Source organism: Macrotis lagotis, chromosome 4 (genome assembly GCF_037893015.1).
Source record: "Macrotis lagotis isolate mMagLag1 chromosome 4, bilby.v1.9.chrom.fasta, whole genome shotgun sequence".
NCBI classification, from domain to species: domain Eukaryota; kingdom Metazoa; phylum Chordata; class Mammalia; order Peramelemorphia; family Peramelidae; genus Macrotis; species Macrotis lagotis.
In genome coordinates, this window is record NC_133661.1 from 227,977,515 (window position 1) to 227,986,175 (window position 8,661).

Consider the following 8,661-nt stretch of genomic DNA (forward strand, 5'->3'; position numbering starts at 1 on the left):
CCAAGATCTTGTGACTAGGGCTCAATGAAACATATAAAAAAATACAAGAATATGGAGTCAATTATGTCTGCTAACTGTACTAACTACCATGCCATAGTGTGACCTTTCCAAGAAATAAGTAGCTTGAAGAGAGAAGGCTATTTTCTGAAAACCACACAACTCAGCATTTCCATAACACTTTTGGACAGGAATATGGTAGTAAATGTTTAATTGGATAAGCAGGGGAAGGGGAAAATTTACCCCAATATGCTTTTAAGTTTAATTTAAATTATTAATATTTTGTCCAGTACTTTCTTAAGTTTATATGTTCAACAAAATAATAAGCAGACCCTTATTTGCAACTTCTGCTGATTCCCAAAGTGTAAATATTCATAGTAAAAAAATTAACAAGCAACTCTGGGGATGGAGTGGCAAGGTCATTTAGTGGTCAGGCAACAGAAAACAATCTCATGAAATAGCAAAATGATCATTCAGAAGTTATAGATTGGTAGCACCAGACATACGTTGATCAACAGTGTTGATATATGTGAATAGTAATGTGAATCAATTGTTTCTGAACTACTTCTAGTTTTTACAGAGAAATTTCCCAATGGAATTTCCCATCCCTCTCAGAGAAGCAGTTTGAACCTCCCTCCCTCCTTGAAATTTTTTTAGTTGAAATTTTATTTTATTTTTCCAGTTACATGCAATGTTATTTTTTCAATATTCATCCATTTCCAAATTGATGAGTTCCACATTTTCCTACCATCCTCCCTTCCCATGTTCCTTGAAATTTGAAGGTAGCTTCAAGTTCGACATCATGCCACTCCTAATATGGCAATGTCATTGAAAATCTGAGAGATCAGCAGCTTTGAAACCCCTATCTTGAGACAATAAAAATGATTTTATTTTTATTTAAAACTGATTTTCCTGATTCTTCAATGTTTCTATATTATATCATTGGGGGTTTCACTGTTTAATATATGTGTTTTGATCCATAGCTTATTAACCACACAGTCTACAGGGCATACAGAAGCATTCATAAAGTAGATTTTTCACATTTGTTGATAAGAAAGTAATAACAAATATCACTCTTACCCCCACACCATGGTATTGTAGAAATAGTGACAGACTTGGATTCAAAGCCCAACTCTAACACTAATTATATGATCCTGGATAAGCCATTTCATAATGGCAAAGTTTCCTTATGTGGAAATTCTCTATATCAATTGAATCAACGGTCCCAACAAAATGCTATAAATTCACTCAAGTCCTATCTAGTTTTTATATTTCTTGTTTATCAGTGCAAGTTCCTAGGCTTGCTATCTAGAATCTCTCCCTCTCTACATGAGCAGCCCACCTCCTCTACCACCTATGCAATGTTTCAGTGATGCCTTTTACACTATTGTTCTTTCTTTTTTTAAGTCACAACTCTTCTTGACCCCATTTGGGGTTTTCTTAGCAAAGACACTGGAATGATTTGCCATTTTCTTCAGCTCATTTTACAGATGAAGAAACTGAGCCAAGCAGGGTAGCATGACCTGTCCAGAATCACACAGCTAGTAAGTATCTGAGGCTAGATTTGAACTCAGGAAGAGGAATCTTTCTGATTCCATACCTAGCACTCTATTTACAATGCCACCTAATTACCCACGCTTTTTATGCTACTCACATATAAATCATTACTGTAATAACTGCAGCTTCTTCAACTTCAGCGTGGCCCTATCTATTGCCCTTTGAGTCACCTGCAATCCTCTTTCTTCTGAGATCAATCTATGAATCAGCAGGTAATAATATTATGAACTTACTGTGTTCCAGGGGACCATTTTTAGTTTTGGGGGATACAAAACCAAAAAGGAAAAATTTCCTGCCTTCAAGGAGCTTGCATGTTACTGGAGGAAAACAATGTGTGCATTATATAAGTAGATGCAAAATGTATGCAAAGTAATCTGTGGGGGATTGGGAAGACACTAGCAAGTGGGGATATCAGGAAAGGCCTTATGTAGGAAGAGGGCATTTGACCTGAGCTTTGAAAGAAGCTAGGAGTTCTAAGAGGTAAAAGTCAGGGATGGAATGTTATATATAAAATCATGGTTCTCCATTCTAGCAGCATATCATCAGAAGAAGAATATTGTCATTGCAACAAGTAGCTTGGTATCATTTCAAAGTACTGAAAAATTTCCGAAACAATCCAAGCTCAATCCCTTTCTTTCAACTCAGGCTTAGTCAAACACTTATTTGTAGCAATAGTATAAAATACAAATGCTGATAGATCAAGTGATTTGCCCATCTAACTTGATAAAATAATCTGAGAAATAGTTCATCTTTATCTATTTTTTTTTCTGTGTGGATGGCTAAGCTAGTCCTTTTGATTGACATAGGGTTCATGCATCCTGTACTTGGCTCTATGTCAAGAGAACCTTGCTATCTTATAGAAAATTCACCTTTTATTTAGACTACCCTCAGGGCATCCATGAAACTGAAGAACATGTCTTTCTATTTTATGTCTCAGCTAATACTGAGCCTCATTTAGATCTTCAAGCAAAGTATCTCTGTGGTCATGTCTGCCATAACATCTTATCTCATTTTAATACATACATATCTTTCCCCCAAATCAAAAGCCTTTCCCGGAATCGGCAAACTATGTACAATTGAATATGACATACTCTAAATGGCCATGAATTAATTTCTTTAATTGTGGGACTATGAAGATGATGTGTTATAGAAAATAACCTGTGAAAGACTGCCTATTGTTCTTTTCTCATGATTTCACCAAAGAACCCTTCATATGATTAGTCCATTCTCCAAAACAAATTCATTGAAATGAAAAAGGTAGGATGGTCATCGGTGTCATCTTGTTACTCACTTTTTGGGGTAAAAGTAAAATTTTTATCCTTTTGTTCTTTTGGAATCTTTCCCCCCCAGAAATTTTGAAAATTAATCCCTTTATTCCTTTTGCTTTTTTAACTTTTGGCATTTAATTATTCTGTTTTTGATGAAGACCAGGTGCGTTTCCAGATTTCATTTTTTAAGCTTATGGAGACCATTGACTTTGCTGCTAGTAGGAATGAACACCAAAGACCTGAAAGTAGAAGAATAAAACTAGGACAGAGGTTATCAGCTCCAATAACTCTTATCTGATCCTTTCAATCTTTCTCTAAATTGACTTGAATGGCAACCAAGATATTATAACAGTTGAAAAAAAATTTTGTCACTAGCAAATTCCTTTTTAGTTTTTTTTCCATGTGAATTCCCCAGGATCTGCAGATTAATGACCAACGGAGTTGGAATTCATTTTCTAATCCCAAGTCAAAGAAACTGAAAGACTAAATCTTGAACCCAGAAAAAAGGAAAAAAAAAGTTGAGATGGGTGGGGTTTTTTCCCTGGATACCCAGTTAAATGTGGCCATGATTATGTTGCCAGGGACTGTGAGTGAAAGAGGGAAAAAGCTGCCTAGCAGCTTCATTCCAACATATGGCAGCAGATAGCAGCAGAGGACCTGAAGAATCTGAAGACCAGCAGATGGTAGCAGAGAGCAACTCAACTGATACTAAAGGTACCTTGCAATAATGGAGATGTCCATCAAAGAGCAGCCCAGCAGAGATAATAGAGCAGCGTAGAACTCCATCTTGGTGACTTCAGATCACCTGATGCCATCGAGAATTCATGGTTTTAAGTGATTTGGTTTTGATCCTCAACCACAACAAATCCCAAACTTGGGGATGATATTCAAAGAGGCCTACAAAGCTGTATAAATTTTTGTCCAACTTCAACTAAAGTATCAAGGTATAGACCTCCTGTTTGGAAGATTTTTGTCATGCTCTTAATAGAATTTATTTATTTTTCCATCCTTACAATAGATGATGGTGTATAGTGGCAGTTATATGTATGAATGGCTATTTGCACTCATCATGCATACTGTAAAGTGAAAATCAAGATTCCCTGAGATTCCAATTGCTTAAGTTTCTCCAAATAGAACCTGTGACCCATCTTTCTATTTAACTGAACTTCTCTATGAATGAATGAAGCATTTATTAAGTAATTTATATATGTGTGTGTGTGTGTGTGTGTGTGTGTGTGTGTGTGTGTGTGTGTTAAACGCTGGGGATGCACATAGAAAAAGTGAGACAGTTCTTGTTCTCAAGGAGCTTATGTTCTAATGGGGATGGTGACATAGATGGAGGGTTTTAGCTACAAATCAGATGTAAGTATCCCATAGTCCTTAGGGTGGAGCAACAAAGATGTGAATACTTCTTTTCTTTATGTGTTCTTGTTTCATTTATAATGAAAAATATCAATATAGATATGGTTAATTTCCCCCAGTGTTGCATTAACTTGGTCATTGGACAAGTTTCATTCATTGTTAATATCAAAAGTTAAGCTAATGTTTGTACACAATTAAGAATTAAGATTCTTAATATCTTCTGCACCTCTTACACTTTCTTTGTGTTTGTGAAAACAAAGCTATAAAGGGCCATTTTGATTTAATGTGCTTCATGGGACAGCATAACCAAAAAATGCATTACCTAACAACCAACTTATCTTTCTTGACTAGGCTGATCTAACTTCCCTGTTTAGCTAGGTTGAATCTTAGAAGTAATCACATTCTGCCTCTTAGCCCATACCTGGTCAGAAGTTGCCAACGTCTGAGTTCTACTGGCATAGCATTCAGAAAACCAGGGTGACCTCCCTACATAATAAGGCAAGAATGGGAATAAAAATAATCACAATCTAATCCCTAGAGTCCTAACTAGATCCCTTATTCTCAGTATTTGCTATTGTTGAATCATTTCAGTTGTGTCCAACTCTTTGTGACCCCATTTGGGGTTTTTTTGGAGTGGTTTACCATTTTCTCTTCAGTTTATTTTACAGATGAGGAACTGAGACAAACAGGGTTAAGTGACTTGCCCAGTGTCACACAGCTAGCATGTGTCTGAGGCAGGATTTGAATTCATGAGGATGTCTTCAATATTTAGAACTCAGTATTTAGTTCAAATCTGGTCTCAAAGACACTTAATAATTACCTAGCTGTGTGGCCTTAGGCAAGCCACTTAACCCCATTTGCCTTGCAAAAACCTAAAAAAAAAAAACAACTCAGTATTTAGTACAATTTAAAGAGGTTAAGCTCTTTATATATAACTACATAGACAAATTTGTGCATCTAGCAGGAACATACTTACATTATTTGTATATTTTAGCAGGAATATAAATACATATATATATATATATATACATATATATATATATATATATATATATATGTCAAATATATTCTTTCTATCTTTTGGAGCTACAGATCTTTCAGTAGTAATTTAATTCTCTCTGGTAGTGAGTGGTATCCTTGCATCTCAGGTAAATGAATGAATTTTTAAAAATTATTAAGTGCTTACTATTTGCCAGGCACTATGATAGGGGTCACCAGGGGTTTAATATGTGGTTTCTCAGTCCGACTTCTATTAACAATTAAAATGGTGGAAGCTATTAAAAATGTATACTAGCACTGATGGTACCTCTAATGAGCTGATTTATATTAACTTATGGAGACCACAACCAAAATCACTCCCAAAAGTCATTCTATATCTCCTTATCCATGCTATCCCTGACCTTCTGATCACTATCATTATGATCAAAATTCTTTGGTCCAAATTCTGGTTTTATTGTATGAGTATATAATATATACTATGACCATGGATTTGTCACTTATTCTCACTGCATTTCAGATTCCTCTGCTAAAAATGAACTTAAAATTTCTTTCTAACTTTAAATCTATGAGCCTGGGATTCTTCTTTGAATCCCTGGGGTTATATCCCTGATTCCTATAGCCATCAATGTACTACTTTTAGTAGTCTTGGCAACTTCTTTTGTCTGTGACTGATGATAAAAAACAACTGCTGACCAATTTCTCTTAAGTTGAACAGATTTCCCTTTATCCCCACCTCCTTTTCAATGGTTAACCTGTGCTAGATTAGGTTTTATTTGAAGAATTCCAGTTTGTTTATCCTTTGAATGCTGACCCATGTGTGAGAGTATATGGGTAGGCAATAGACCATCTGGCCCTCATCTTAGCTGAGATCAATAGGAGGAGTTATGTGACCAGGGATTCCAGTAACTCAGTAATAATGGTATATAATTACTCTGCTCTCTGTTATTGAGTTTTGAATACACTAGACAAATTGAAAGTCTAAGAGGCAAAAAGCCTTTTTTTCCATTCATTTTATTTTTGAGAAGGATAAAATTATATGAGCTCCATAGGCCATGCCTTATACAAATGCAAAGTTTACCATAGCTGTGATTGAAATACTGATTACTCTCTCCTTTTTTAAAATCAAGTAAAGGGAGGGGTGAATAAGAGCTTATTAATTTTCTGGGTTTTTCTCTTGGAAATGAACATGCTGGCACAATTTTAATTGGGTTTTAGTTGTTGTTGTTGTTTTAATTCTCACAGCGATGGCTTGGCTGTGCCTTTGGGGACTACAGAGAGAAACCAGCATCTGGTGTTTGAGGATTCTAGGGATTTGCACCATATTTTTGTGTAATAACTATACAGTAAATAAACAGAATGAATAATTAAGTGAATAATGAGTTCCTCAAAAAAGATGACTCTTCTAAAGATATCGACAGAAAATCTCACATGTGTTCTACACTCCCACTTGGTGTTTCTACTGTGTGATGTTCATGTGTCATTGCCCCCACACAAATAGTGAGAAAATTTTCTAGGCAAAAACCAAGAGTTCCATTAATCAAGGTGGTTAGATACAGATGAAGTACCTCTGTCTTTTATTTTAACTTAAAAACATAAGGATATCAGGTTTAGGCATTTTTAAAAAGATCATCCCTATCCTAATCCCTATATGTATTTTTCTCTTATTTAAATGGTCATACATTTGAATTTCATTATATTCATGTGTCCTTAGAAAAAAGTGCTGAATTTGAAATCATGTAAAATGAGTTAAATTCTGTACCTGATGCTTATTATTTGTATTTACTAAATAGTGCTTACACATCAGTACCTCTGTGACCTTGGGCAAGCCACTTGGCTCTGGGTCTCAAGTTCCTCAACTGTAAAATAAGGCAGAAGGTCTTTTCCACTTTTAAATATTTAACACTATGAACTCATGACCATGTCAGCCAACTTTTGATGGTCATATCCTACCTCAATAATCTGCAAGTTTTTTTGTTGATAATTAGAAGGGGGGAAATACTCTTGAACATATACCCCTCTATATATATATATATATATATAATGTAGATATATAGAATTATATAGATTAAAAGATATACATGTATTATTGAATTATCCTATCATGTATATTAGAGCTGTCCAACCTTACCTTTAAAAAAGTTTTTATTGAAACAATAGACAATATATTTTGATTTGCCATTTTAGTGAGAGCTCTCCAGTAGCTTGACCCACTGGTGGGCCATACATAAAATCACCCTGTAGGATGAATGCAGCTGGCAGGTCGCATTTTAAACAGCCCCAAGGTACATTATTGTTGTTTTCCTTCATTCTCAAAGAGAACCATGATGATAGGAAGGTATTGCCAGGAAGTCACTTGGATGACTTGAAAGTGAATTGGATTTAAATGAAGGAGAGCTGGGCAAAGTCAGCAGCCTCACTCTTCCTCCATCTAGAGCCATCCGAGTCTAGTGGCAAGACATAGATCAGGATGACATTATACAATATACACAAAAACAAATTTAAAATAATGAAGTAAAAATTAAGTAAATAATATTTTAAATAATTTTATTTATTATTTTTGCTTTCCAAAAATATTTATTATATCATAGAGAAATGGGATTGAACATGCTATATTCTTTTTTTTAATGTTGGTTGAACATTTTGTGATTACCATAATTCATAAACTTGATTTTAAGATCAATTTATTTTAATATTTGGATGTAATAGATGTCATAATTTTTTAAAAAGATACATCATAAAGATATGTATATCCAAGTGAAAAGAATGCATAAATGACTTGACAACTAAACCATGATCCTCATTTTTCAACTCAATTCACCAATTATACAAAGGCTTTCTTGAAATTTGTCTTTTCATCTTCCCTAATGTCGATCAATAATTACTGCAAACTAACCAGGTGGTGCTAGATTTTTAATATGTAACAAATGGATTAAAACAATGGGATACTATATTTGGAAGAGTTTTAATCAGATTATAAAATTGTTTCCAATTTTTTAAGTTAGGAAATATATGTCTTAGGTTGACATCTTATAGTTTGGAGTAACAAAAATCTCAGAACAATAGAAACATTTCCTAACATCCATTTTCAACATTCTCTCTCCATATAACGCTAGTTACATTTGAAAAGCAGTTACTTCTACTTAGAGAGAGTAAACATGTATGTATGTCTGTGTCTATCTACTATTATTTTTTCAATTGCAGAAAAAGAATTTTTAAAAAAGGAAACATGCATCCCATCTTTACATTAATAATTCTTCCAAGTAATTTGCTCTGAGAACATAGTTTTAACCTGATAATGTGACTAACAAAGGACTAAGAGTTCTTGGTACATGGAATTGACTCTGTCATTTATTTCTTAATTTTTGCAAGGCAATGGGGTTAAGTGGCTTGCCCAAGGCCACACAGCTAGGTAATTATTAAGTGTCTGAGGCTGGATTTGAACTCAGGTACTCCTGACTCCAGGGCCGGTGTTCCATCC